General features: G+C 40.4%; 1 long non-coding RNA gene across 1 annotated transcript; it reads left to right on the forward strand.

Moving 5' to 3' along the window:
- The first annotated feature begins 5,978 nt into the window (after nucleotides 1-5,978).
- LOC116559716 lies at nucleotides 5,979-7,014 on the forward strand. Its single transcript, XR_004272579.1, has 2 exons — nucleotides 5,979-6,256; nucleotides 6,646-7,014. It is a non-coding gene; the product is annotated as an uncharacterized LOC116559716 (long non-coding RNA).
- The last annotated feature ends 2,822 nt before the right edge of the window (nucleotides 7,015-9,836 follow it).

A 9,836-nucleotide genomic window follows, 5' to 3' on the forward strand; every position in this document is an offset into this window, starting at 1 on the left:
AGCGTTTACTAAAAACAGAATCTTGGGGCATTCACATACATGGATTTGGCAGTAAACATTTTCAAAATAGAAAAGCTTAATTCAAATCTAGTGTGATTACCCTAGCAAGAATAAGGAATGCCTATACTTACTGTAAGAAGATTATTCCTTCTTAGTGCCTCGGGGTCCTGCACTGTGCCTTGTGATTTCTCTTTACTCAGCGTAGACTTTTGTAAATAGGTGCTATATTAATCTCTCCTTGACCTGCCTAATTTGAGAGTATTCTCTCTCTCTCTTTGCTGGCAGCTTCCTTGGAGGTCTTCCTCAGATCCCCACAATGTTGGGTCTTTGCTTATACGACCTGGTGAGGGGCGGGGTCATATCATTTTCATTTTTGCTCCCAACAGAGTGCCTAGACCCACAGCTGTGGTCAATACAGTTTACTACATATAAGTATGTGAACTAACAAATCCAAACATGAAATAAAAATAAAGAAACGGTGAGAAAGCCCCATCATTATACAAATTTATTTTGCATGGATCTAAGAAGTTATGTTCTCCAGCTTGAAAATAGGAGGGAAAGTTGCACATCTTTAGTTTTCTTTTCTTTTTTTTTTTGATTCAGAGACAGGATCTTGCTATGTTACGAAACTTGAACTTCTCCGCTCATGTGATCCTTTCACCTCAGCTTCCTGAGTAGCTGGGACTATAAGCTTTAGATTCTTTTGAGATGAAACTTAACCTGTAAGACATACAGAAAGAGGTCAAGTTTTGTGTTTAAGGGTGAAGGCTTTGAAATCAGGCAGACCTTGCTGAAGCCTTATTCTTCCTTCCTAGTTTTGGAACTTAAGAAAGTCATTTAAACTTGTAGCCTCAGTTTCCTTATCTACAAAGTGGGGATAATAAAACATACTCTAAGTGTTGTTATAAAAATTAAATGATATCTGAGAAAGAAGGGATCATGAATTTTATGGGAGCATGGGTGGAACTGGAGGGTATTATCCTTAGCAAACTAACCCAGGAGCAGAAAACCAAATACTGCGTATTCTCACTCATAAGTGGGAGCTAAATGATAAGAACTTACGAACACCAAGAAGAAAACGTCAGACACTGAGGTCTACTTGAGAGGGGAGAGTGGGAGGAAGAAGAGGAGCAGAAAAGATAACTGTTGAGCACTGGGCTTGATAAGTGGGTGATTAAATAAAATGTTCAATAACCCATAATCCCAGCACTTTGGGAGGCCGAGGCCGGTGGATCACTTGAGGTCAGGAGTTTCAGACCAGCCTGGCCAGCGTGGAGAAACCCTGTCTCTACTAAAAATACAAAAATTAGCCAGGCATGGTGGCACACCCCTGTAGTCCCACTGCTTGGGAGGTTGAGGCAGGAGAATCGCTTGAACTCGGGAAGAAGAGGTTGCAGTGAGCCGAGATTGTGCCACTGCACTCCAGCCTGGGCGACAGAGCAAGACTGTTTCAAACAAGAAAAAAAACAGGTACAACAACCTCCCATGACATGTATGTACTTATATAACAAACCTTCACGTGTACCTTGAAACCTAAAGTAAAAGTAAAAAAAAATATATCATATCCGTAATGGCCTTAGAGTAGGCTCAGACCCGGGGACAGAGCTAAGTAAATGAAGGCTTTTGTTTGTTTTTGAAGGCATTGTTCGCCACTGAGTCCCAGTGCACAGAACAGTGCCTGGCACCTAAAGGATACTCAGTAAATTCTTGAAGAATGAATAAATCAATGTATGGATGACATCCTAAGAGTTATAAGGATAACAGTGTATGATGTCATATCCTAACTGTATATTTCAATCTATTTACCTGTACTTGTTTTTTTATTCTTCCCAAATGGAATATCCTAACAATATTTCTTAATTATATTAATCCTCAACTCCAAGTCCATGCTCCAAATTTTTCAAAAAGATTTGTTCCATCAGTGCAATTTACATCAATATGTTCCTTCTCTGACATCACTTAGGACAGATCCTGATTAATGAAAAATGATAGAACAAGAAAATCATATGACTGACTTCGGATGGCAAGGAGGACCGTTTATTTGTACAGCAGAGGCAGTATCTATTAAGCTTCTTCAACATAGTAGTCTTGTGACTAATAACCAGTGCCTGTAAACTCACCTGGTGTTTGCCACTGTCTTCCTCTTAGAGTTTCCTTTGCTGGTACATCAGTTGCGGGGTACATGAACTGGCCAAATCAGTTTTAACTGACACCTGAATCCTGTGGAAGTCATTCCAAATGCCTTGCTTGTTCAGTTAACATAAATCTGCCCAGGCTTTGAAGATAAATGCATTTGCTTTCTGATGAGATAGGAAAAGAATATTTAAGTTGTCACAATTCTATTTTAGACCCTGAAGGACTAGGAAATGATGCAGTCATCATGCAATGAGAGGTGAAGAGGACAGGATACATTTCCAAGAACCATCTAATAGACAGAAAATTGGCCCTAGAATCAAATAGTCTGAGTTCAAATCCTGCCTTTGTTTCTTACAAACTCTGTGTTCTTGAGAAAATTGTTTAATCTTTCTGAAACTTAGATATTTTCCTTTGAAAATGGGAACAATAGTTGGCGAACTTACCATACAAGGATGTTCTAAGGATCAAATGACTTACTTTGTATGAAATGGCTTATTGAGCTATAAAGAGCTTTATAAACTTAAGTGAAATATGCCTAGCTCTTGTGCCCAGCTGCTGTAGTCTTACCAGCTATGGCTCCCTGTGCTTAGGCAATGACTGTCAGTGTGGTTAGTGCTACAACAGACCTTAAAGCTGATGAATTCATTTAATAGGGCTCTCGTAACAAAGTGCCACAACTGAGTGACTTAAACAACAGAAATTTATTGTCTCAAAGTTCTGAAGGGGAGAAGTCCAAGATCAAGGTGTTTGCAGCCTTGGCTCCTTCTGAGAGCTTCGAAAGGAACCTGCTTCATGCCTCTCCCCTGGCTTCTGATGGCTTGCTGGCAATCTTTGGTGTTGCTTGGCTTCTTGAAGCATCACCCTGATCTCTGCTCTCATCTTCACGTGCTATTATTCCTGCATGTGTTTCTATGTCCAAATTTCCCCTTTTTTTATAAGAACACCAGTCACAATGGGGATGGGACCACTCTAATGACCTTGGGAAACAACTCAATTCCAAATACGGTGATGCTCTGAGGTTCTTGAGTTAAAATGTCAACGTATTAATTTTGTGGGGGACAAAATTTGACCCATAACAAGGATGTGCCCAGAATCTCTTGCCTAATCTGATTACACAGAGGCAAAGGTTGTTTCTGGGTTAACCTACCTCATCTTTCCTGAGGGTATTATCTCTCTTCTAGCCCACTGCCAGTAGGCCTCTGTGACGCCTTCCCTTTGGTTCTCAGATATCTCTTCCAAAGTGGAATTAGATGGGAGTGGTCCGCCCTAGAGGGGTTGGAGATTTTTATCACTCATGTTGTTCAGAACTGCTGGTGCAAGGCAATTATAAAAAGCAGACTGACTTTTAGTTGGTTTTATTATTGGTGTTAAATTCTCTACAGACAATACATTGCTTTATTGCCAGCATCCAGGACAGATTGCTCTCACTGCCTTGCCCTTGATAAGCCATTGTCTGACCTGCCCCTAGAGATCTCAGCTCCCAGTGGGAACAGCACACATCATTTCCCAAGGATCTTCAATCCCTATGCAAATATAATTTCACCAAGCTCATTCACAAATGAGCAAACATGTCTAGATATGCTTGTTAAGAAAAAATTATTCAAAACTTGCATGAAGGCCAAGAGAATGCAGCACAGCTTCTCAAAGACAAGCTGGGGTACAATTTAACAAGCCCACCCAAGGATTACTGAACTGTCTTTGGGAGTGCATTGTTTATGACTCAGCTGTTTGTTGTTAATTAAGACTCCAATTCTGTGAAGTTACATGTTAACCTGCAGGTCTTGTCCAGAGATGAAAATAATTTTGTGCACTGTAAAAGATAACTCCTTAAGCCATTAACCTAGCACTCTAACTCTTTCTTCCTTAAATGTCTATAAAGTCCAGTTCCTTGAAATATTATTTTAATCAAATTTACAGTCTATGTGGGTCTGTCATTCATGAGTTAACACGTCTTCCTCGCCTGTCAAAATGCACCAATCAGCAGTAGGTTATGGCTCAAGCTGTGTCCCAATTTTTATAGAGTGTGGCTTATTTTCACTGTAATTCTCAGTGTTCCAAAGTCTGGTTGATAGCGACACTGATATTTCTTGTGTGGAAATTTTTTTTTAATATATATATTTTTTCTTTTGGTATCATGACTTGGATTTTTTTTTTTTTTTTTTTTTTTTTTTTTTTGAGGGGTGTTTTTTTTTTTCCTAGGCTGGAGGGGAGTGGCATGATCTCAGCTCACTGCAACCTCCCCCTCCCAGGTCCAAGAGATTCTCCTGCCTCAGCCTCCCGAGTAGGTGGGATTACAGATGCATGCCACTACGCCCTGCAATATTTTTTTGTATTTTTAGTAGAGATGGGGTTTCACCATGTTGGTAGGCTGGTCATGAACTACTGACCTCGTGATCCACCCGCCTGGGCCTCCCAAAGTGCTGGGATTGCAGACGTGAGCTGCCACACCTGGCCTGTGTGGAAATCATTTCTACCTGTTCTTCCCTTTTCATTCTTGCCCTTGTTAAAGGCTCCTCTACTCACTGCTACACATTTTTTTTTTCTCAATCTGAGAAAGAGCACTAGAAGGAGGAGGAGAAGTTTTCTTCATACATGTACAAGGAGCATTTAGAAGTTAACTTTTTTTTAATTGCATTTTAGGTTTTGGGGTACATGTGAAGAACATGCAAGGTTGTTAGAAGTTAACTTTTGAGTAGAAATGACTAGAAATTCAGTTGTACTATATACTTGCAGCACGAAACCTAATGCAGATGCCTGAACAGAGACGGGTTTATGAGCTCTCACTGGTTAAAAAATAAAAAAATAAAAAAACACTAGAAAAGATATGAACTGGGAGGGCTCTGTCACTGAAAATTCATTCTAAGACTTTTTCTAGGATTCCTAAGTATGCAACTTTTTTTTTTTTTCAAAACCTAACAAACAGGAGATTATGAGGAAGGATGGCAAATTCCCTGTTTTACTAAAATTAAAATTTCTTTTTAAAGCCCCGAAGTTGGTCATTGCTATGTGCATTTCCAGGTTTTGGTTATGTAAAAAGATGTTAAAATGGGCAAAGACCCTTATGCAATAGTTATCAGATATTTAATGGAGTTACAAAGCAGATCGCCTGCTTTTCAAAGAAGAGAATTAAAAGTCAATTACTCCCCTAACCTTTATCAGGAATGTAAAAGAGTCTAGATAGGTAGAAATGAAGGGAGTACTTATGACAAGGATTTCTTTGAAGAAAGCTCTGCTCTGAGTCCCACCCACCATCCCTTTCCCAAAAGGGGAGGGACAGGAATGTTCCTCAGAGAGCTTGTCTTATGTCCTCTGAACTGAGGGGACACAGTGGTTCTTGGGTGTAAAAGATTAGATTATTTAAAAAAAAATCAGTCCTTCTCTCCATCTCTATGGGCGTAGAGATGCTGTAATAACCTACCCTGGGCTAGCATCACTGACTCCATCTTAGCTGTAAACTCCAACCTAGCTTCCCCCTCCCGACCACAGCCCCTTTGGGTGATAACTGAGCCACACTGATGCTGTGCTATGTCACGCTGACTCTGGGCTTATCCTACCATAAAACCAATGTAACTGTTTCCTGCTCGGCAAGCACACCTGCTATTGTGTATAACTCTCTTTGAACCCCTCTTGGTGATGGTTTGGAAATACCCTTAGCAACCAACAATCCTGGGAACCTCCTCCCCACCAGGGTTACTAGCTAACTTGCCTGTTCTGCTTCTGTAAAATTCCGCTTCTGTAAAATTTAGCTAGGTACCCCCTCCCCTAGATAAATCAAGGTATAAAGGAAAATCAAGCCCCTTCCTCGGGGCAGAGAGAATTTTGAGCATTAGCCATCTCTTGGCCGCTGGCCAGTCAGTAAAGGACTCTTAATTTGGAACTCAGTGCGTGGCACATTCCTTCTAACTCGCTTGGTTATTACAATGCCATGTGACTTGATTTGCCAGTGGGATGGTAGTAGATGCAATTCAAGTAGGGGCCCAGAATGCGCTTTCAGGGTGAGTATGACCTCTGAGCTTGTGCCTCTGCCATTGTCATGAGAAGAACACGTCTAGCTGGACCGCTGGTTCCAAGGAGAATGACAGACTCTCAGAATAGATCTGCTGTTCCAACCAGCCGACAGGTATGAGAATAGTCTATTATTATTTTAGTCCACCGAGACTTGCTGGGGTGGGAGGTAGTTATTACGCAGCACCATTGTGGTCATAGCTGACGAATATTGTTGGCTAACTGCTTTGATGGCAGAAAAAAGGAGAGTTGCTATTTGCTGCACTGGAATCAGCCGTCACTCTGAGTTTATCCAGGCAAAGACACGCCGGAGTGATTCCTGTGGATCAGATGTGTGCTCTGTGCTGAAAAGAGACTTAGCATGGGAGCTAGTCTCTTTGTCAAGCATGGCTGACAGATTTGGCTGGGAAAGAGGCAATGGGCTCTTATTTGATTTAAACAGCTGATTACTCACATAGACAGCAAAAGCAAGAGTACCAGCCCTTTGGGTCTTTTGTTCCACAGGACAGCACCAGAACAAAAGGGGCAGGATGACTGCAACGTGAATGGTGGAACATCCTGTTGCTGAAGAGCAGATGCCATGCTGAAGCAAGCAGTTTTATAGCCTGCAGCTGCACCCTAAGTGGGAGTGAGGCAGAGAGCCTCCAGCCTTATTAGAATCCAGGAGGCAATAAGGAACTGTCTCCTGACAGCCTTTTAGGAAGATAGGGAGGCAAGTGAAAGATGGCCTTGTAGTAAGTAGCTCTTTCCACACTGTATATTATCATTAGTCTCCTGCTCACAAAAGTGCTTGAATGTACTGCTACCAGAGCATCTCCAGATTCCAAAATTGCAAGCAAATTTTCAAGTGCCAAGATGAAATCAACCGCAGTAGCAAAAATATGCTAGCTTCATTTATTATTACCCAGATTATCAAAGATCTTTTTTAAGGTGTAGCCACTGATGCAAGTAATCATGATACAGAAAAAAACACCACTTTGTGCAAAATTGTTTTGCCACTTTCAAAAAGCTTACTTATAAGGCTACTGTGAACAAAAGCCCTTCCAGATGAGAAATAAAAAATAACATCAAATTTTTGCAGAGACTCTCTGGTTGAGTTAGAACTTAATGAGAAAAATTTTACTGCTTTTGGGGAAAGCAATACAAATACAAATTTTAGTGAATTTGCTCATGCACCTTTATAGATATGGACAATACTTATTAAATGTTGAAGCAAAGCATGAATAATTCTATGGAAAGTGTTGGCTGTCCTGTTCATATTCTGCGTGAGCTGCTCACACAGCATCTGATGTTCTTTCTACTGACACTGAAGTAATTGTCATGAAATTCTTGTACTTTGGCATTTATATTGTTTGTGCAATTAAAGGATTTTTGTATTTGGCATTTGGTATTCTTCAATTCTCTTGCATTCCAAAGCCTATTGGATCTCTTTAACAAATGCAGTTGAGAGACTTCTTAGTTCATTTGAAACACTGACCTTATATTTTAATTCTGATTAAAAGGCCCCCAAATTTTAAGCAATCTATTGAATGAAAGCCTATTTTATTTTTTATTTCTTATCACTCGTAGTTTTCAATATCTCTTCAGCAATATGGTTATGCAAATTGAAAGAAAACTGAACAGTATTATTGCAGACTGTTTCTTGAAGAAAGCTGTGGAATGTGTTACAGAAAGAAATGATAGAAAATTTTTTATCCCTTTAAGTGTCATGGCTGTTCTTCAAAGGACAAATTTACTATGACCAGGAAAATAAATTCCAAACTGAAGTGGATAATTATTATATCACTTGTCATGACTCTTTTGTTATGGATGGATTTTATCCCTTGAAGAATTTAATTGTTTTATAGGGGTGTTACTAAATACTCTTTCAGCATATGTAGTGTTGAAGAAGAAAGGATTTAAAATTGACGACCATGCTTCCTTTTTTATGTTCCACCATTTAAAAATTGTTGATCAAGAGATTTAATATAATGCAGAAGTATGGGAAAGCAAGTTACGTCATGATAGATGGCATTATGTGTGGCAACAAGTAAAATTTAAAGAGCAATTTTTAGAGTTGTTAACTTTATGCTAGTATGTGTTCACTATATCAGCTCATAATGTTTGTATTGAGAGTGGCTTCTCATTAACGAATGTTCAATGAACCAAAGAACAGTATAAGTTGGATGTCACCCCTGTTGAAGAGATGCTACAATGTAATGGGAACACAGACTGTAACCGCAAGAAATTTAGTAAGGAAATTCTGTAAAACAAACGGCTGCTGGGGCGTCCAAATCATCAAGGAAATACAATTTTTAAGAGGCACGTCATTTAGATTTTTTTTTTTTTTTTTTTTGAGACGGAGTTTCACTCATGTTACCCAGGCTGGAGTGCAATGGCGCGATCTCGGCTCACCGCAACCTCCGCCTCCTGGGTTCAGGCAATTCTCCTGCCTCAACCTCCTGAGTAGCTGGGATTACAGGCATGCACCACCATGCCCAGCTAATTTTTTGTATTTTTAGTAGAGACGGGGTTTCACCATGTTGACCAGGATGGTCTCGATCCACCCGCCTGGGCCTCCCAAAGTGCTGGGATTACAGGCTTGAGCCACCGCGCCCGGCCGTCATTTAGATTTTTATCAGCAATTTCAGATAAACATCAGGTAATTTTTAGTATAATATTATCATGTAGCAGGAAAGGCCACAAAACCTCTCGAACACCAAACTGGGAAGGGGTGATTTATTCAGCCAGGAGCACCTGCGGCATATTTCCCTAATAGCCGAGCTCCCCAATAAGAAAATCCTTGCCCTTTTAAAGGCTTACAACTCTAGAAATTACATGTGAAAGGGTCTTGATCCATGAAGTAGGCGTGGGGTATGTGACTTAGGTGGGGGTGTGATGGTGTTTAAGTAAAAACAATGCCTTCTGGAAAGATTTTTCCATACTGCTTCTGCGATGTACAGGAGTGTGATTAAGGGTGGCGCCCGGGTCTGCCAGCCTTTACTTCTCCTATTGAAATGCAATGTAGAAGTCTAAGGGTAAGGGCTCGTAGAAACTTAAGAGGATTAGGGGCCTCCTTCCTCAATCATTTCTAATGCTTTTTGAAATTTCAATCTACAATGCATAAGCAATTCAAAAATAACTCAAATATACCTGAGTGTCTCATATTTTTATTTGTGTAATCTGCCATACCTAGCTGGGGGTCAAGTGAAAGGTGATCCAGGACCTTCCAAAGCTAATTTACTTAGGAACCAATCTTTCACACAAGCAAACCATGAACTAAAAAGGAAAATATCCATGGTAAATATAGGTTCCTCAGGTAGACCCTAGAGGCTGCCTAAAGCCAAGAGAAGAAATCCCACCACTAATTCAGCCCTGCATCAACAGCCTAACAGCTGGAAAGATGCACTTCTGTTATACAAATCCACTTGTTGTACAAACCTCTCAATACTTTGCAAGTTGTTATTAAAATGATAGTTTACATAAAAGTCACTTGTGGTTCTTGCCAGCTGTAGACAAAACTAACACTGACCCCTTGAAGATGCTTCCCTCAGAGGAGTTTGGTTTGTTGGAGCCGCGCAGAATGTGTAATCCATCTGCCCAAGGCCCGCCGGTCCCTGGGGGCGGCTAGAAGACTCTCCATTCCATTCTTAGTGTTTCTTAAGTAGCAGCAGCACTTCCATTAACATATTCCCTAGTTAGAAGGTAAACTTCAT

This window comes from Sapajus apella, unplaced genomic scaffold (genome assembly GCF_009761245.1).
Source record: "Sapajus apella isolate SASKATOON/1434 unplaced genomic scaffold, GSC_monkey_1.0 scaffold24, whole genome shotgun sequence".
Classification (NCBI taxonomy): Eukaryota; Metazoa; Chordata; class Mammalia; order Primates; family Cebidae; genus Sapajus; species Sapajus apella.